General features: G+C 54.5%; 1 long non-coding RNA gene across 3 annotated transcripts; it reads left to right on the top strand.

The window, feature by feature from the left end:
- Positions 1 to 5,300: 5,300 nt before the first annotated feature.
- Positions 5,301 to 15,372, top strand: LOC132374257 (uncharacterized). 3 transcript variants are annotated; one of them, XR_009505613.1, is made up of 3 exons: positions 5,301 to 5,731; positions 8,945 to 9,059; positions 15,148 to 15,372. It is a non-coding gene; the product is annotated as an uncharacterized LOC132374257 (long non-coding RNA). The 3 variants fall into 3 exon arrangements; XR_009505615.1 differs by lacking the exon at positions 15,148 to 15,372 and adding an exon at positions 9,157 to 9,421; XR_009505614.1 differs by lacking the exon at positions 5,301 to 5,731 and adding an exon at positions 8,360 to 8,803.
- Positions 15,373 to 20,634: the final 5,262 nt, after the last annotated feature.

Below are 20,634 nucleotides of genomic sequence, written 5' to 3'. Positions count from 1 at the left end.
AATAAAACGTACCTATATTAAGGGTGCAGTTAAATGAGTCTTGACAAATGTACACACTCCTGTAACCACAATCATAGTCAAGTTATAGAACCACCAATTTCACCACCACAGGAAGTTCTTTCATGCCCCCTGCAGTCAATTTCACCTCCTCTTCCCATCCTCAGCCCCAGGCAACAGCTAATCTGCTTTCTTTCACATTTATATGGGCATAGAAATATAGGAATATAGATATATATCTATCTTTTTCTGGCCACTTAAAGCATTTACTGCTAACAATTGGTTCTCAGCAAGTTGATTATGATGTTCCTCGCTATGGTTTGTGTTTATCCATCTTGTGTATCATTGAGCTTCTTAGACCTATGGATTTGTTGTTTGCATCAGAGATGGAAAATTTCCAATCGTTATTCTGCAAATAATTTGTTTTTGCCACCTACTCTGTCTTCTTCTTCCTGGACTCCAGTTACATGTGTATTTGACTACTTGATATTGTCCCACAGGTTGCTGAGTTTGTGTGTGTGTGTGTGTGTGTGTTTTGTCTTTTTTCCCTTCTATTTATTATTTGAATATTTTCCATTTCAACGTCTTCCTGTTCACTGACCTTTCTTTTGTAGCATCTGATCTGATGTTACAATTGTCCAATTAAATTTTCCCAACAAATAATGTATTTTTCTTCTCTAAAAGTTCCATTTGATTCTTTTTAAAAATATTTTTCTTCTGTCTCTTCATTATGTGCATGTTTTCCTTTGAGATTTTAAGTATACGTATAAGAGCTTTTTAGAAGTCCTTGTCTGCTGTTTCTAACATCTCTGTCATTTATGGATCTGTTTCTTTTGACTGATTTTCCTTCTTGTTATGGGTCATAATTTGCTGCTTTTTTGCATGTCTAGTAATTTTTGATTGGATGTGGGACGTTATGGGGTTTAGGTCGTTGAGTGTTTGGATTTTGTCTTCTTAAAATGTTTTGGAATTTGTTTTGCTAGAAAATTAAGTTACATATTTCTGATTAATCCTTGCCAGGTTTGTATTTAAGCCCTTTTTAGGGCAGTTCTAGACTAGTCTGTACTTTAGGGCTAAGTTAACCCTATTACTAAGGTGTGCCACTTCTGGCATCTCTACATATTGCTCTGGGTGTTCAAGCAGGAGTGTCCACTATGGCTGGTTAGAATCTGCATCCCTCCCAGCCCTGTGAAAGCTCTGGGAACTGTTCTGATTATACTTCTTCTTCAGTTCTTTGTCCAGCCTTGTAGAAATTTCCCCTATGAATGCACAGGTTTGGATTCAGCCAAAGGCTCAAGGGGCCCCCGTGCAGATTTCTGGAACCCTTCTTTGCACAGTTCAATTCTCTCTGGTACGGCCTCCCTGAACTCTGATCTGTTTCCCTCAGTTCAGATGTGGAGCTCCTCTTGGATGCTCCTGGCCCTTTGCTGTTGTTTTAAATTTGCTTTCAGGCAGAAATCCAGGAGATTGTAAAACTCAGTTTCTTTGTTTCTTTTTCTCCAGGATCAGAGTCATATTGTTTGATATCTTATGTCTAAAAACGTTTTTATTTATGTTTTGTACAATTTTCTATTTGTTTGGGGGAGAAAAATAATCTGTAGTGGTTTCTCCTTCATGGCCAGGAATTTAAGTTGTAATTTTAAAAAACAGTTTGTATACTTGAATTGGGATTCAAATAAAATTCACGCAATTTGATTGGCTGGTGTGTCTTTTTACCTTTTTAAATAATTAAGTCCATCCTTCACCTTCCTCGCTCTCTCTTTTTTCTTCCCTTTTCTTTTGTTGAAAAACTGGCCAAGTTTGTATGTTGAGTTTCACACATCATTCTGGATTTCACTGACTGTGTTCCCATGGTGTCGTTTAACTTATTCCTCCATACACGTTCCCTGGTAACTGGTGATTGAATTGAGAGACTCGATCAGATTCAGATTAGCTTTTTTTTCAAGATGACTTTAAAGGTGTTGGTTGCTTTTCCATCAAGCGGCACATGCCTTTTTGTCGTGTTAGCAGCAACTGATGCTCAGTAACTAGAACATTTCATTTAATTTGCTGATTTATCATAGAGACTGGGCCTCAGCAAGGATGAATTTCTAGACTGAGCAAATGGGACTATTATTTCTAGCCGTGTACTTGTTTTCAAAATATCAATTACAGTGACAAATTGGAGCTCCAATAAAGAGTGGAATGTTTTTAAACTTGCTCAAAGAAAAGTTGACCCATTTTTACAAAGTGGAAGGAGGCCAGCCTGAATTATATCAATCCATACATGTGACTTTCAAAGTTGTGCTCTAATTAAAGCTGGGCTCAAGCAGTGCTGCCAGGGGGAAGACACCCTTTCTCTGCAGTGTGAGGCAAGAATGACTTTTCGGCTCGGTCATAAGACACGGATGCTTCTGTGGTGCTTAAGGGCATGTTAAAGCTTTTTCAAGTGTAAATTTGTTTAAATATGTCCTTTCCTGGTAGTTTGTGGGGATGACATATTAGCTATGAACGTAGGATTTTCTAGGTGAAGTTGAATATCTGTCCTAGCTCAAATACTAGTTGACATGATACTGTTTATTTTTACAAAGCACTTTCCACTAGGCTCTTTCTTTTCTTCTTCCTCAAGATTTTTGTCAATATTAGCAACCTAATTTTGTAAGACATGGAAACTGGGGCACAGAAGACCCGGGACTGGGAGAAGCTCGTTCAGCTCCTGGCCTCCGCTGTGGCTGACACCCTCCCCCCTGCCCCACCCCATGCCCTGGAACACAGCCAGAAGGTTCTCCAGTCTCCCCACTCAGCACTCCTGTGCAGAAGAACCAAGGCCGGCATTTCCCTTTAGCTTTTGGGATAGTGATCGCAGGTCAGGTGTGCTTGTGGTGTCTTGCTTTGAACTTCCTTTCTCCGTGGTGTCTCGGACTCTCTGGAGCATCTTTCCAGGTGTTGGTTGATCGTCACTGGTAAGCTCGACAAGCAGAGCGTGTAGGTGCTCCCAGAGTGGTCCAAGCCACACAGGCAGTCCGTCTGCAGCCAACCCCTGTCCTTCTGGAGTGCTCCCAGGATGATTTGTATATTTGGTGAAGCACAATATTGGTTTCCCAGGCTCCATGTGTTTATTTTGGGAGCATTGCCATGTTAGTGTCCTTCACCCATCACACTCCAGATACCCCTCAGAGGGTAACCTCCTCCTCTCTAAAATATTTGTTTAGTGTGGGATGTTTGGTTTCGACTTTCTGGAAAGTACATTTTAAAGGATGCTTCAGCCGTTTCAGCTCAGGTGTGGTGACAGCCGCTTAGCGTTGATGTGACCGACGTTTTCTTCCTGCCACACTGGACCTGATATTCTTGGCCTCTTTGTCTCTCAGGCTCCTCAGGGAAGTAAAGTTAAACTTTATCTTCACTGTTCTTGTAGAGCTGCAGCCACCAGACATCCCAGATTTGGGCAAAAGCCCTATTTCAACTCTTCTGACTAATGGTCCACACAAATTGTTGAGATGCTGTTCGGAATTCTGTATATTTCAATGTTGAATCCGTGTCTCCCGGGCTGCCTCCTTGAAAGTAGAAATGGACAGAAACATCTTTTGTAAGGTCTCATCTCCTGTTGATTTGAAAACTATTGTCGTTGGATCTTACCGCAGGGAATTATTTTTCTCGTCTGGGTTACCCTGAGACAGAGGCTGGGAGAGAGGCTTGTAGGCAGGTGGTTGATTTGGGAAATCATGCTGGGGAGCAGGAAAAGGGAGGAAAGGCAGGGAAGGTCCTACAAGCTGCCTTATGGCGGGAGACCGGCCCCCAGAGGCCTCCCCGCGTGCCTGGAGAAACGCGTCTTGGAAATGTCTGCCTTTACCCACAAAGGGAGGAGCCTTCCCCGCGGCTCTGTCTCCCGCTGGTCGGCGGTGGCGGGGTCACTTCCTGTGTTGGTGCCCAGAGGTCCCAGCAGGCACCCGAGAGACCTGGCCAAGCTGCCTGCTCAGAGCTGGTGGCAGCAGTGGCTGCAAGGGGAGGTGGGCCGGGGGGCTCCAGCGGTGCCCGCCAGTGGGGTTGGATGTTTTACTGGAGCAGAGGGAAACAGACGCCCCATAGGTACCTTTACATGAAAGTACCTTCTTCACTTTTTACCAGATCTCCATTCATGTCGAGACGTGGGTCACGGTGAGAGAGAGCGTCTGCCCTTACAGAGCTGCTCACGGCCCCTCCCGAGGAGTCCATCTGCGTCCCGTTTCCAGTGTCCCCCTGCCCTGGAGGGGGCACAGTGGCTCACTGCGAAGAAGGTACATTTATTTATTTATTTATTATTATTATTATTTATTTTTATTTTTATTTTTTTTAGAAGGTGCATTTAAACCAGCACAGTTCTGAGGGCCTGTCGGTTTACCAGACCCAGGTCAGTTCAAGCAAATCATGCGTCCTTTTCAGTATTCTCTTCATCTTGTATTATCTTAAAGGGCATCGAAGGATTGGGCACCGGAATTGTGCGGAGGGACTCCTGCGGATGGGAATGTGTTCGGCTGGTTGGACCCACGAGCTTGTAGCAGTGAGGCCTCAGGGCATCCTGACTCGCGGAGGACAATTCACTTTGCCATGGAGACCGGGCGGCTGTCATCCAGACAGGAGCGGGCGCGGGGCTGGGTCGGGGGGGGCGCTGCCCTGTCTGCTCGGAGCCCCGTGCGGGGCTGGAGGCCGGGGCCGCTCCCTCCTCTGTCTGCTTAGACGTGCCGGCCAGTGCGGGACGCTGTCTGTCTGCTTAGACGTGCCGGCCAGTGCGGGACGCTGTCTGTCTGCTTAGACGTGCCGGCCAGTGCGGGACGCTGTCTGTCTGCTTGAACACAGTGGGTGCTCATGACGGTCTGTGAGGATGGGGCCGGCGGGGGGCCCTGGGGTGTGGTTCTGGCCGAGGCCCCCATCCTTTCTGGCCCCGTAATCCTGTCCAGTTGCCTCCTCTCTCGGCAGCTGTTTCCTCACTGGGGGAGTAAGTCGTGGGGAGGATTAAACACGAGCCTGCTTGGAGACAGTCAGCTCAGCACGATTGCTCGGTGAGTGACGAGAGTGCGGCGGGTCAGCAGGCAGTGCCGCCCAGGCCCTGGCCGGTTCCTGTGTTCTTCCCCGAGGAGGCTGCGAGTCAGGGAGCTTGACCTGCCCACCCCCGAGGCCTTGCGCGAGCTTAGGCCGCTGCCAGGACGTTTACAGGGAGCTTGGCGATGCTTTCTGGGCCAAGGGGCTACCCAGACTGTCCTCGTGAGCCAAGGACGTGTGCGAGCCCAGGGCCTTTGGATGCTGACCCTGGCCGGCGTGTGGCGCTCCCGCCTCGCGGCCCCGGGGTGTCCGAGTGGGTTCTGAGGCCAGGCCGTCAGGGACGTGTCCGCCTCTCTCCTCGGGTGCACTGTGGTCCTGCGCGCCCTAGGCCCCCGCGAGGCTGGGGGTCAGAGGCGTGAGGAGGGGCAGGCTTCTGACCTTCCCCCCCACCCCCGGCTGGACTGAGTCCTTGGGAAACAGCGACTTCACAGACGCTCTCAGGAGCTCACCACACGCTTGGCCAGGGTGGAAGGAAAGCTCTCCTGTGCCAGGTCTGGGCGCCTCCCGGGTCAAGTTCTCAGCTGACGTGGGGCCACCGTTGCCCTCCGGGCGCTGTGATCTAGTGGGGACGTGCAGACCCAGAGGACGTGGCTTGAGAATGCTCGGACGGCAGCACGTGGAGGACAGCAGCATAGAGGCCGGGCGCCCGGCGTCCACCGGGAAAGGACCTCTCGATCGGGTGAGTTTCGAGAGGGTTTGGGGAAACTTTGCTACCACCCTCACCCGCGGGGGCAACTGCAGACCTGGAGTTTTGGAAAAGAACGGGCAGGACGGCGCTTTTCTCCACCGCGGGCGGTGACCAACCCGGTGCCTTTCTGTCTGTTTGGCTGTTTTGGGCCGGGAGGCAGCAGCCAATGTGCAGCATCTCACTCGCTCTGGCGACACCCCCGTGGGCCCGGACTCAGCGCGTGAGGATGGCCAGCTGCCCAACGTCAAGGGCGGGGTGGGGGGTCTTGGACCCGGGCTGACCACAGAGACCCCAAGCTTTACACCAACGTCTCCTGCCCGCACCCATCGGGACGCGGCCGGGTCTCTGCACCAGGCGCCAGCATGGGCCCCTCCTGAGCATTTTTACCCATGGTCACTTCACAGCTCCATGCTGCCGCTGGCCTGCGTGTCGGCCGATTGTCAGGTGCAAACTCAAAGCTGAAAGTAAATCAGACCTCCCCCAGCGCACAGGGTCCCCTCTGAGAGCTTCCTGGTCAGCGTGTCACTGGGGCGACGTTCCTGCCTGAGGAGGAGAGGCACGGATGTGTGTGTGCAGGTGTGTGCACGTGTGCATGTGAGTGTACAAGCACATGTGTGTGTGTATGTGCGTATGAGCACATGTGCCATAGATGCGTGTGCACATGAGTGTATGCATGTGTGTACGTGTGTGTATGCACGTAGGTGTGTGAGTGTGTTCATGCATGCATGTTTACCCATGTGCATGCGTGTGTGTAGGCATGCATGCGGGTGAGTGTCTGTACGTGAAAGAGGATTGGAGGGAAGTCCAAGTGCCTGGAAGCATGCGTGAGGCGTTATTGGAGGCGCCTGACTTCCGGCCACTTTCCTGCCATTGACCAGCTGACCCAATCCCTTAACTAACCTATTTGGAGGTTAGTTCCGTCAACGGTTAAACACAGGGATTGGACTGGATTATCCCAAAGAAGCCTTCGCGATTCCTGGTGGAGAGCAGCTCAGAGCAGCCTCGAGCCGGCCTTGCCTGTGGCTTCTCTCGCGGACGAGCCTTCCTTGGCATCTGTGCCCTTGAACTTGGGGTGTGTGTGGTTCGCATGCCAGCCCTTCTCGTAGGTTTGTTCTAATCCTCCATCTGGGCAATGCTGGTTTTGGCTGCATTTCCCAGCTTCCTCCTAAGAGCTGTGATGGGTTTTACCTCCTATCGTGTGGCCCCGAGGGCTGTGGTGTCACCCGGTTCACAGGTGAGCTGAGCTATGGGACAGCCCCGGGGACAGGCTGGAGGGCGGGGGGCAGCACCCGCTTGCTGATGCCAACGTGACCGCCCTGGGGAGGACCGTGGGCGCCCAGAGCCTGGGCCTCCAGGCCGCCCAGCGAGCGCTCAGCCCTGACTTCGAGCTGCCGAGCTGGGACGCTTGTGTCTTCCTGACCGAGGGCTTCTGGGCGGGGGCGCTGGCGGGAGGCTGCCTGCGGAGTGTGAGCTGATGCCTGGCTCCCGTCAGGAAATGGGGACCAGGAGCTGTGCTGCTTGGAGGGTCTGGGGGAGACCAAGGACATGACGAGTGCAGAAGGGCTTGGCAACTGTGCGGCCAAGGGCACGGTGGCCAGGCTCTGGCCAGAAGCACCTGGGCCGCATTGCACTTCGGTCAACTGTGCGTTTCCTCCTTTGCAAGGAATCGGGCTCCAGGCGTGGTGGGAACACCCCTTCCAGTCTGAAGCGCTTTGGGCGCAAGAGCAGAACTAGGGTCAGCCGAGCCGAGGCCAGAGGAGGGGTGAGGGCGAGCTAGGAGGGGTGGCTGGGAATTAACCGGTATTGAGGGATCGGGTATCAGCTGGCGAGGGGATTGTTTTGGTCCCGATAGTGAATTAAGCGGATCACCTTTCTCATCTGTCTTCCAAGGAGTTCTGATGTATTTGGGATCTTGTTTGTAAACTTTAACTCTGCCACCCTGTATAATAAAAGGCAAAGGCAGAGGCTCCTAGGGCTGCGGGATGGCTCTGGACCAGCCCCTGGGGCCTGCAGCTGTGGGCGGCAGACAGAGGCAGCCTGCAGCCCTCCCGCTGGGTCGTTGAGCTCGGCCGCTGTCCCGCGGGGCGATTTTGGAGACACACAAGCTGACGTTCTAGGTTCCGAGCAGGGCAGCCAGGTCGCGGCAGCTTCACCCTCCTACGGGCGCCCACGAGGCCTCCTCTCTGCTCCGTCTCTAAGGGCCCCGGGGGGAGGGTGGGTGGGCAGCGGGCCATCGGCTGAGACTCGGGTCCCATGAGGCAGAACGCTTGATGAGCGTTTCCAAGCCACCGTGTGACGTTGTCATCGTTTCCCCATCTTGCTGACGAGGACCCTGAGGCCAAGAGCCTGGAGCAACTTGCCAGACGCCCGGGTGGCGCCCCGAGGCCTGGCCTCTGACCGCCCCCACCCCACCCTTGGCGTGTGACCTGCTTTCTGGAGGACGGTCTGTCAACAAATCTTAGTCTCTGCTTCAATAAAGGGAGATTTAAGTTTGGGAATGAGAAGAAGAGGGTTAGCTCCGTTGGAACCATCCCCAGTGACAAAAGCCACTTCTTCGGGGGGTGGGATGGGGTGGGGTATGGCAGAAGGGGCAGCAAAAGTCCTGGAGGGGCAACTCAGCAAGAGACCCAACAGAGCAGGAACCGCTGCTTCAGCTGACTCAGTCCGTCTCTTTCTTCCTCCCTCCTCCTCCTCCTCACGGCCAAGCCCCTGGCTCGGTGACTGAGTCACCAGCTAAATGTGACATCAACTCAGCCCGCCTGCTCGTGACCCTCTGTGCGTTAGGGGTCCTACATCAGGCTCTTTCCAGCCCTCGCTCAAACCCCTACACTGAGTATAAACAGAAGTGAAAGTTGTAAATTGGCTGTAAATACATTCCACAGAGAAAAAGTAGCCAAAAATGACAAAGAGTTTATTATTCTTAATATACGAAGAGTTATTGCTAATTAAGAAGAAAAAGATGAACACTCCAATTGTCAAATGGGCGAAGGGCATAAACACATAACACCCCCAGCTAGAATCATCCCTAGAAGAAACACAGAATCAGCCCACTGGCATCTGGAGGTAAGTGGAAGCACAGCCCCGCTCGAGGACATGGCTGTGGAGGCAGGTCTACCTGGACTGAGTTCTGGGGTCGCTGTTTACCGGCTCCTTGACCTTCGGCAAGTGAAGCTCGCTCAGCCTCTGTTCTTCTCTGTGAAACAGGGGCGGCGGTACCTGCCTGCAGGGTTATCGTGAGCGTGAAAGAGAGAATTCCGTGAGGAGCTCAGCGCAGGGCTCAGTACACAGCACGCTTTCATCATCACTGCTAGCGGTACAGGTGCGTTGACAACGAGCCATATTCGTAAGTTCACACCTCACTGAAATCAGAGACGGGCGATGAAAACAGCAGTGGAATATTATTTGTTACCTATCAGGTTGGGAACAAGGTGGAAGGATTGGTGACAGCCCCTGTTGGTGAGGTGCTGAGGCAGTGGGACCCGGCACCCACCCTCCATGGAGCGATTTGGTGGTTTGCACTAACGCTGGAACCGCAGACAGGTTTTGGCTCTTTCTTCTGCTAGAAATGAACCCCGCGGAGGTAATGGGACCAGTGCACAGTGATGAATGTGTAAGGATATTTATCCTGCCATTGTTTGTATGAGCAACAATTCAGAAGCAACTATAAATGGATCAAAGTAACATTTTTTTAATAGTAATCTTTTATTTATTTATTTATTTTTATATTTATTTATGGCTGTATTGGGTCTTCGTTTCTGTGCGAGGGCTTTCTCTAGTTGCGGCAACTGGGGACCACTCTTCATCGTGGTGCACGGGCCTCTCACTATCGTGGCCTCTCTTGTTGCGGAGCACAGGCTCCAGACGCGCAGGCTCAGTAGTTGTGGCTCCCGGGCCTAGTCGCTCCGTGGCATATGGGATCTTCCCAGACCAGGGCTCGAACCCGTGTCCCCTGCATTAGCAGGCAGATTCTCAACCACTGCGCCACCAGGGAAGCCCCAATTAACATGTTTTATACCTTAGATTTACACAATGTTATGTGTCAACTGTATCTCAAAAAAAAAAAAAAAAATTCAGAAGCAACTTAAACGTCCCTTAGTGAGGTTGATTAATAAATTGCGCTTCCTCCGTACGAGGGAATCCTACACGACCTCTAACAGCATAATGAAGTGTCCTAGCCCTCCACTGGCCATCATGGGTGAAGCTCTCTGACACTGATGGATAAACAAAGTGGGTTGTAAAGTAACATCTTCCTGTGTCTCCATTTGTGTCCATCCACCTGTTAGTTCAGAAACAAGTTTGGAAGGATGCACCCACTTTAAGATGCCGACATTCCTTTCTTCTTGGGAACTAATTTTATGATTTGATTTTTGTGTGTCTATTATCTTTCAATTAGAAAAGAAGAAAGGAATGGATTTTTTTTTTTTTTTGTCCTTTAACAGCTTGCTCTATAAACAGAGATCTGCATGTTGATTTTGCTCATGTAAACTGACTAGGAGTTGTGGTCCAAGAACACATCATCCTAGCTTTCTTCCTTTTCTTTTTTCCTTGTTTGTCATTCAGAAGCGTTTCTTCATTCTTTAGTCTATGACTCATGCAGGAAGGCATGAGAACCAGTGTTTGGCAAGATCTTTCCATGCAATGGAGAGAACCTCAGCCTTGGCGCCAGTAAAAGGCAGGCACGTGGGCTTGCCTCTCCACCCTGATAGTGATGCAGTTCTGCAGGGGTGGGGTGAGCTGGAATGATCCGGCATCAGACATTCGGCTGCTATCACACACAATAGCCCTGGGGCCAATGGCAGCAACAAGACAAACTTAAAACCTCCTTTGCTTGTGCTGCTGAGAATCACTGCAGCAGAAGGATCCCTGAGGCGTCCGCCGCACTGTTACCCGGCCAGACACTGAGGGGACTCGGAGGGTGCACCGCGATGGCTCCCATCAATCCTCTCACCCATCTCTTCCCCTCCTGGCTTGAACTTCCCACCGTAAACCGGACGTTCACGGGGCCCCAGTCAGCCTTGTTCTGTGCCGTGTGCAATGTTTAGCAACCGTTGCTCCATTTGAGCTGCCCAGAGCCCTGGGGGCAGGCAGGGCAGGAATCGCCATCATCATGTTGCAAATGAGGAAGGAGCTCAAAGAGATCTGGGGCTTGGCTGGGGACACACAGCACGGCCAGAACTGACTCTGGGTCCTCTGTCCCCACTGGTTTTGTTTTCTTCCCTGTGACTTCACAGCTCTTCAGAAAGCCATTGCCATCATGCTCTGTGGACCACCCGAGATCTGCCCTTCGGTTTCCTGAGTGAGACACACAGTTTTAAACTGTGATCCTGCACGTGCGCGCGCGCGCACACACGTACACAGAAACAGAAGTTTCAAGAAGCAAAGCTTAACCTTTCTACCCCGTGTACTCCATGGCTCAGCTGTTTTCTAGTCTTTTCATTCCGTTCCATCCTATTCTTTTTCCAAATAGGAAAAAGACCAGTAACTTGATTTCGTGACCCCTGGGGACGGTCCTCTGGCTGCCCAGCGAGGCAGATTTGGGATTCCTGTGAGCAGCTCCGGAGGGTGGGCTCCCGGGCCGGGGTCGGTGGAGCCAGAGGGGAAGGGCTGAGCTCGCCGTCTCTGCAGGACGGAAAGGGGGGCTGGGCAGGGTGGGCGCAGACGGAGGCGGGCAGGTGTGCACGGTGCACCTCTAGGGCTGAAAGGTCTGCTTCATTTTCCTGCCCCCTGTCTTACTTTGCATGAGGATTTTCCCGGTTGCCTGGAGACCTCTCGGCCCTGCCTCCTTCCCAGCTTTGGGACAGGCAGCCTCGCTGGGGAGGACCGGGCAGGACACGCAGCCTTCCCGCCCCCCCCCCACCCCCCCGCCTGGTCAGGGCGTCACGGCCACGCCACCAGCTGCTGAGTGTTCTCACTGTGGCCGCGCCCCCGGGTGACCAGACCAGGGTCTCCCTGGAGTCGCCGTGGGCCTTCAGCAGACTCCGGGCCAGGGTGCCCTTGAGCTGCACCCCGACAGAGACCCCACCCAGCCCCGGGATGGGGAAGCCTGCAGCCGGGCTCTTCATCTTTTCTGGTCGGAGATCGTTCTGAGCTCTGACGGACCTCATGAACCTTACAAAACACACAAACGCACGTGCATGAGAAAACTGGGGGGAAAATGTCTCGTGTTTCACGGATGCAGAAGTCAGTACCTGTCCAAAGCCAGGAAAGGGCTGTGGACCCAGAGGATCCTAAAGGCTGAAATTCAGCGAAGGTGGTGCTAGAAAGTGAATTCACAAGGAAAATTCTTCCTTGCCAGCTCAATTTTATCTAGATTATCTGATGAATCTGTCTGTTGGCTTTGGGCTTCACAGAATCAGCCCTCTTCTTTTCCATACTCTTCCCTAAATTTCTAACAAGTTTTCCTCGTACGTTAGGCTGTGTATGATTTATGCTGGCACCCGATTATCCCCCATCCATGCTGCAGGAAGAGCTGCCTCCAGGAAGGCTGCCTGGAGCTGGCCAGGCCCTGTCTTGGTCCAAGGGCTCCAGCTTCTTCTTCCTCTTTTGCTACATGTCACCCCCACAGGCTCTCGATCTGGATCTGGATCTGTCAAACGGGGTAAGAATACCCTCCCAGAAAGTTCCTGTAGGGATGAAATGAAATTGTTCATATAAAGTATTCAGCACAATGTGTAGCACACAGGAAGTGCTCAATAAATGCAGACTGTTATCATTATCACTGGCCACTGCCTGCACTTTGGGACTCTGCGTGAGCTGGGTTACTTCGTCCGCATCAGTGTCGGGCTTTCCCCTTCCTTCAGGTTTCTGGTGTGTGTGGTTAAGCGTTGAGGGCGCGTGTTTGTGCTTCTAACCACAGCATTAGACTTGGACTCCAGCGCTGTGGTCCCCCCGTGCTGGGAACCGGCTGGCGTCTCTCCCGTGTGGCCCCAGGTCAGGCTCAGAGTGGCACCAGAGGTAGGGCTGCTGCCCTGGGACCGCGAGGAGGATGCTGGCGACCGCCGCGCTGCCGGCGTCTCGTGTCCGAGCTGGCGCCCCTCCTGCTGTATTGCTGGGCTGCCTTCGGCTCTGCTTTCAGAAGAAGGGCCACTTGATCTAAAATTTATGGTTTTACATGCGTCTTTCTGAGCACTCGCAGTAAATCTGAGCTGCTTCAACCTCATTGTTAAATTGGTCCCTTGTAGCCTTATTTTTTGTTGCAATGAGTGAAAAAGCTCCTTTGATGGGCGAGGACAGTTGTAGACTCTTATTATTGTTACATTATAATTTACACTTACACAGATTTATCACTTCTGATTCTGGTTTCTGGTTTAAGACACCGCAAAAATCCATGTTTTCATTTAAAAATTATGTGCTTTTCATAGACTCATAAGAAAACGTGCGTGGCTGTTGTCTGGGAGCTTGAGAGCAGAAATCACCATGTCTGCCTTCTGTGTCTCCTTAGATCCCAGGGCAGTTTAGACGCAGAGGAGACAATAAATGCCTAAGGCACTTAGAAAAGGACCAACTCCCAGTTTGTATGAAGTGGTGGCCAAGGGATGAACGCCTGGATTTAAAAGGCAGAGCAGCCAGGTCAAGGGGGCCGAAGCCTCAGGACTTGCCGGGGGCTGGTCCCTGTCCACAGAGGGCCTCCCCAGAATACGGCCTCTCTTCTTGTCTAAAAGATGTGCCTTGGGAAGAGTCAGCAGGAAGGAGAAAGCTAACCACTACAGTCAGTGCTTTGGTGGAGGAAGGTTCTAGATCACGACAGGTGTCTGTCACAGGGGTGAAGTGTCTGAGGCGTGAGCTGTATGGCTGGTCAAGGGCTCCTGGCTTCCCTCCGGTCAGAAGATTGGTGGGTTTTGGTCAGTATTTAATGACAAAGAACAAAAGTCACAGACAGGCCATGAGGAATCAGAGCATGAGTGATTGGGTTGCAGAAGGTGCTGTTTTCTATTCTGGTCGTTCTCCGCGCCCCCTCCCCCCGCCCCCCGCCCCCCTCCTCCCTCCCGCCATCACAGAGCAAAATGCAGGAGGGAGAGGAATATACATGTCCCCAAAAGCATAGGCAGCCTTTTCTGCTTTAAGAGTCAGCATGAGTCACTCAGCAGGTGACAAAAGTTTAATTTAGAGAAAACAGGGGAAATAGCAATCATTTGCCCACAATTTTGTTGCCCGTATCCATTAGGAATAAGATGAGTTATCAGTGCTACAAAACTCAAATTAACAGTGAATCAAACCCAAAATGCTTGATGTGCCCCTAAAACATTGGAAGATGGGCAGTCCGGGGCTAGCATAGCTATTCCACCAGGTCCTCAGAGGCCCGGGTTCCTTCCTGCCTTCTGTTCTGTCACTCCCTAGGCTTCATCATCCACCGTGGATGCTTGTGCTCCTGCCATCACACTCACATTCCAGCCAGCAGGAAGGAGAAAGGGGCAAGGAAGGGCGCCTCTCTTCTTTGTATGCAGGATTTCCCAGGAGGTGCATACAACACTCTGCTTGAACCCCATTGACCAGAATGCACTCACATGGCCACACATAGACACAGGAGGCTGGGAAATGTAGTCCTTACTCAGGGCAGCAGGGGCAAAGAACAGGGAGTCCTAGCATTTAAGGAACGGGGAGAAGAACCTCTACAGGGGTCTGGCGTCAGCTTCTGCCACGCTGCTGCAGGGACTTGATGGCTTAGGCAGAGGGGGGCTTGGAGGGTCCCACGTGAAGCCCTGGATGGTAGATTTCAGTAACCTGGCTTCTGTGTTGCAGAGCTGAAAACCTGGGTGACTGGCTGGTGGGCTGGGCCACTGCACTGGAATCGATCTGGAAGACGGGGAGAGGGAGGGACAGGACTCCAGGGAGATGGCGTCTGGGGAAGCCGTCTTCAGTGGTGAAGCAAAGGTTCTGGAGTCACTCTAAACTTGGACTCACATCCCAGAGCTGCTGTGTGATCTTGGGAAGTCGCTGATCTCTGGAAGCTTCCATGTCCTCATCAGCCCTGTGGGGGGCCTGATATGCACCCCAGGGCTGTGAGTGGGGCTGAGGGGTATAACGTGGGGTGAGGTGGATGTAGGTGTTCAGGAAACAGTGTCCGTTTTTACAGCTGGCCGCCCGGGAGCAAAGGTGGGCCTGACACCTGGAAGGGTCGCCCATCAGCCTGGGCCGAGCTGAGCTGTGGGCAGCGGGGAAGGAAGGGCCGGGAGCGGGATCCCGCCGTCTGGCCTCAGCTCCTGGGCGGGTCCCCTGCCGTAGGAGGCCGTTGGCTCATGGTTTTCAGGGTCCCTGCAAGCCCCAAACTCCTTGGACTCCTCATTCAGTGCCGGTCAGCCTAGCGCAGCTGCACCAGGCAGTGTTTTTGATGCTGACACAATTCAGTTATTTTAAAAACAGTTTCCATAAACAGAGAGAAAACAAATTGTTTTTTACTTGCGTTTCAGGCTTCAGTAGATACTGACAAGTGCACGCAGGTAAGTTTCCGTGATGGAATCTATCACCTGTTCAGACTGCACATCGCGGACACACAATGGACTCGGGCTGGACGCGACACAGCGAGCGACACGGGACACCCGGAGGTGAGAGGTGGGGCGCCTCAGGACAGGGAGGGGCTGTGCCCGGCTTCCCTTGGACGCCAGGACTTTCAGGAGACAGTTGCTGTGGAAACGTCAACAACGTGTTTCTTTCTTTCTTTTTTTTTAATCTATTCTTTTCTTTTCTTTAATTTTTATTTATTATTTATTTTTGGCTGTGTTGGATCTTCGTTTCTGTGCGAGGGCTTTCTCTAGTTGCGGCAAGTGGGGGCCACTCTTCATCGCGGTGCGTGGGCCTCTCACTATCGCGGCCTCTCTTGTTGCGGAGCACAGGCTCCAGATGCGCAGGCTCAGTAGTTGTGGCTCACGGGCCTAGTTGCTCCACGGCATGTGGGATCTTCCCAGACCAGAGCCCGAACCCGTGTCCCTTGCATTGGCAGGCAGATTCTCAACCACTGCGCCACCAGGGAAGCCCAACAATGTGTTTCTAAGAGCAATTTAATCATCATCCCCAGCACCAGTTTTGTATTAATTTCCCTGACTGAGGGTTTGTATCCAGCTGGGAGAAAGGAGTTCTGACGCTTCGCTCACCGTTAGGAACCTGTGCCTTTGGGGAAGGCGGGAGGGAAGAGGAGAATCTCGTTCTCAGTCCAGCGCACTCACTGGAGTCCCGGGGGCTCTGCCAGTTGTCGACATGGGGGACCCACCTCCAGGCTTCTGTGCCGGTGGGTCTGGGAGGGGGCCTGGCCCTCACCGAAGGGTTTCCACGCGTCACCAGGCTTGGGGACCACGAGGTGAAACCATCGAGTCATCACACCCCTCCCCTGGCGCTGCTGAGGGTCATTGTTGAGCACACCCACCCCGGTGCCCCCACTTCCTGCCAGGGAAGGTCTGGGTCCTCAGGTTTCCTGGGTCCCCTGCACAAGGGTGCTGCTCCCAGGGTTTCTCAAGCAGAGTCTTCTTTGTCCCCAGAAAAGGACACCTGGGAACTCGTTGTGATGAAGTTATAAGCCTGCTGGGACGCAAGGAAGTCTGAGTGCTCCTCGCTGGGTGGAGAACAGCCCAGAGCAGCTTCCCGTCCTCTCCCTCCAGGCCCGTCTAGGCACGGAACGTTCCAGAATTGTGCTGCCCTGTAAGCAGCTGCAAGCCTTGGGTGGTTCCTGGGCGCGTGAAGTGCAGCCGGTGTGGCTGAGAGCGTCTGTCTTCATTTCACATCACTTCCAACGTGCATCTAAACAGCCCATGGGGCTGGTCCTGACCGCACGGGGCAGAGCAGGTTAGGACAAAGGTCGGTCGTGGGGTCTTTCAGTGCCAGGCTGCCGGGATCTGGACTTTGTTTTGCACGGAAAGGGGAGGAAGCTGCAGCTTCTGGACTGAGTGCAGGGAGCTGGGGGTGGTGACCGGGAGGAAGGCTGGAGGTGGTGGCAGTGACCAGGTGAGTGACGAGGGGAGGGACACGGGGCGGGGGCATTCAGGGGTGACGCGATCGGGCTTAGCGCCGGGAGGTCCACACTGGTTGGGCAGCTGGGCCAATTGCGGGCATGTTGAGTCAGGAGAGAAAACCTCAGGATGCGAAGTGATTTCGTGGGAAAATACATCAAGCTGCTTTTGGATGGCAACCTCGTCGTTTGCCGGCAGATATTTTACTTTCAAGGCAGAGATAATGCAGGCGGCGTCAGGGGCCTCCCGGGACGTGAGGTCCGTCCTCACTCTGTCCACCCACATGGGGGTGGGCTTCCCCTCTGCTGGGCGGCCTGCGGGTGGTCCCGCACCCTCATCAGACCCCCTCCCCTCCCGGCCCGAGGCCCGAGACCTCATCCCCAGAGCTGAGCGCCCACAACAGAGCCTCCCCGGGCAGGACCCTTGATGCTTCCCCCCCCCCCACCCCGGGCACCACTGAGCACACCTGGGTCCCGGGGCAGGTCCAGAAGCCGAGGCTGGGGAGGACCCGTTCCCGCCCTGGGCAAGTTCATCTTCTGATGCGAGACAGGCGCGGGGCCTGGCCCAGGGCGGGGATCGTGCGTGGGGCAGTTTTGCCCTCCAGGGCCCGCGTGCCCGGGGGGTGTTGAGGGAGGCTCCTTGGGGGGCTGCCAGTGGGCTCGATCGGGGGCCGTGTTCCGAGTGAGGGGCAGGGAGCCGGCATCGAGGACACTGCACACGGGGCACAGCGCAGGGCGGGGGGCAGAGGCCGGGGTGCGTCCGGGGAGGTGGGGTGAGGCGTGGGAGATGGACGGGGCCCCTGAGGAAAGGCCTGTGTCTGGTGGACACTGGGGGCGGGCCCTGGTTTTAAACTCAGGAGCGACACGTGCTGCTTGCCTGTTTGAGGTGGTGCAGCTTCTCCCCCATCACAGCCGGAGAGACTTTGCCCTGGCCGGCCCCTCTACCGACTCTCCATCCTGAAATGGGTGTGGTGTGCGAGATTCCTGGGGAGAACGAAGCCTTATAAACTCCTTGGAAAACTATAAGTGCTGTCTAAAGATAATCACTGCTCTCAGTTAAGGAATTACGGCGGCAATTACCTTATTGCAAGCAGGCTGGCTCCTGGCCCCCCAGTTAGCTAAGTAGCTGGCAGGAACGCTTTACACCCAGGTGCAAATTTTCCAAAAGCGCAAAACAGAATGTGTGGAAAAGTGAGGCCGAGTTGAGTTTCCTTAGAGTTGGTCCTAAACACCTGAGCACGCCCCGCCTGGGGCGTGTTCTTTCCCTCCCATCGTTTATGTACGACTTGCTCGAGATGTTCTCCTGCTAATTCCACAAACTCGGGGGCATCTCACCGTCGGGAAGTTCTCAAACTGTGAGCGAACGGCAGGAGGAGGGGGTACCCGAGATTAGAGGTTGCCGTTATCTTCCCGTTTTGCAGAGAAAACTGAGGCGGGGGCGTCCAGGGGACTCGGCAGCCGCGTGGTGCCCGGGACCGGCTCAGGCTGCTGCCCACCCGCCCTGCGCCCGGCTCCTCTCAGCTCCGCCCTCCGTCCCGGCCCCTCCTCTCGGCTCGAGCCGGCCCAGGACCCCGGTCTGCCTCGGCGTCGCTGCCTGCGCCGTCATCCGCCCCTCCGGTCGCTTTAGAAATGTGTCCGTAGAGAGCACCTCGTCATCCAAGGGCCTCCTTTCCGGCCACCGTCGAAGCCCCCCTGGGGAGGCTAGCGCGGCTCGGCTCACTCTTCATTCCGCATTCCCACGGCGCCTCCCCAGGTCGGGTGGAGCCGGAAGGCGGGGCCTCCGCAAGCTCTGGATGGATGGGGTCTGCGCCCAGCATCTCCAGACCCGGCCGCCCAGCGGCCCCTCCTTCACGGAACTCCCCTCCCGGTGGAGCGAGCAACCGACCAGCACCCACTGGGCCAAGGGACCAGCACCGCGGGGGGCGGGGCCTCGGTGCCGAGGGGAGGGGGCTCCGGGCAGGACCCACTGAGAAGCTCGCCCCGACCGGACCAGCCGTCTTGCAGGGGTTCGCCCCCGGAAGGGGCACTGCACCTGTGCGCATGGGGCCCTGGCGCCTGGCCTGCCCAGTGGGCTCACCGCGAACCGCATCTCACCCCGAACGACTGTTTCCTTTACCTCACGTGTGCTGAAGTGTGGGGTCCGAGGACCCGAGTGCAGGGCTAGCGGTGACGTGGGGAAGGCACGGGGGCGGCCCCCGGGGCTGGGGTGACCTTGGCTCCTCCCTGAAGGGGCGGCGGGGGCTGGGAGCCCCCTGCTGAGCCAGGCCCAGCCTTGTCTCCGGGGGTCCTGAGTCCCTCCCCTCTCGTCCACTTACCTGTGCGGGTGTGCGGGGGTCAGTGCTCCCCTTTCCCACGTGCTCCCGCAGCCCTTCTGTCCCCGGAAGGGCCCGGCCGAGGAGCTAGAGGTCCTGGCCCAGCGTCCGCGCCGGGGCCAATGCTGGGGCGGACGTGTCCTGGTTCTGGGACGCCAAGTCAGAGCCCCCGGTGGTGCGTTCCTCTGTCACGTCCACTTCTGGGGGTATTTCAGGGTGATGCCATCATTACATAGTAAGCCATCGAGAAAAACCAGGGTGACATTGAAGCTGTCTGGTAGCTTATTCTTTACAGTCATACATCTTTCCCTCCAGACACATATGCAAGAAATGAATTTCACTCCACTCATAGGGATTCCATGTGCGCTTGACTGGGTCTTGTAAGATTTCTGCATTCAAGAATGAAGACGCTTAGCTCTGGGAGAGCAGACAGGTTCCTGGGAAAGTGCAAGCTGGTTGGATGTGTAGATGCTGCCATGGGGCTGAGCGGGGCGAGAGCCGTGTCTGGACCTGAAGGCCCAGGGCCATCGTGGTCCCTCGCAGCCTGCCCGGGGGGGGGCAGGCGGGGGTGGGCTGGGGCCTGTACTCACCGACGCTGGGCCTGCCTGAGAGTAAGGGTGCGTGTGTGTGTGTGAGTGTACGTGTATATAAGCGTGAGTGAGTGTGAGTATGTATGTGAGTATATGTGTATATGTTCATGTGAACGTGTGTGTATGTGTGTGAGTGTATGTATGTTTGAGTGCACGTGTGTATAAGTGTGATTGTGTGTATGTGAGTGTATATTTTTGAGTGAATGTGTGGCTATGTACGTGTGTGTCTGTGTCTGTGGGTGCCTGAGTGCACATGTGTGTACATGTGTGTGAGTGTATGTGTATATGTGCGAGTGAATGTGTGTATATGAGTGTATGAGTGTGTGGAGTGTTGGTGTCCACGCCTGTTTCTCCCGAGCCCCCCCCCGGGACCTTTCTCACCGAATCCCACTCTGCTTTGGGAAGCTGGACTCTCTCCATTTTATTTATGAGGCAAAGAGCCGTGAACAAAGGGTGTCGGGCTGGGCGTGGACCTCTGTCAGCACCCTGTGCAAGTGCAGACCCCGTCGCTGACCCTCGCCGTGGGCTCAGTGGGGACCCCCTGCCCCTGGGGCGGGAAGGCCGGCGGCCTGGGCAGGAGGTGGTGGCTCAGGCTGGATCCCCCGCGGGTGCCATCCTTTCCCGGCCGGGCCTACCCTGGCCCTGCGCTCACGCGGGGCGTCGTGATGGCCCCCCAAGTTTCCAAGCCGTCGGTGCCTGGGCAGGCCCGGGGAAACCCTCTTTGCTATCTCACCGGAATGACTTCCAGACAACTCTGCTCTTATCCCTCAAAGTTCCCTTTGGTGGCGCTCGCCGCGGAGGCTTACTGCCCACCGCGCCCACGGTGCAGCCCCTGCAGAGGCCCATATTCCAGAGGCACCGCGCTGCAGGCCGACCTCCTGGCCAGACAATGACTAAGGAGCAAATTACATAAAGGCCCGCCTGGGCCTGCGCTGCTCCAGGCCCGCGACTCGCAGCCAGTGTGCTTGTGCTGCATCCATAGGCAGAGACGCTCTAAGGAAACACGTGGGAGAGCAAGAATTGTGCAAGATGCCAGCCACAGAAGCCTCTGTCAAG

This window comes from Balaenoptera ricei, chromosome 11 (assembly GCF_028023285.1).
Source record: "Balaenoptera ricei isolate mBalRic1 chromosome 11, mBalRic1.hap2, whole genome shotgun sequence".
Classification (NCBI taxonomy): Eukaryota; Metazoa; Chordata; class Mammalia; order Artiodactyla; family Balaenopteridae; genus Balaenoptera; species Balaenoptera ricei.
This window is presented reverse-complemented; position numbering and strand designations above follow the sequence as displayed.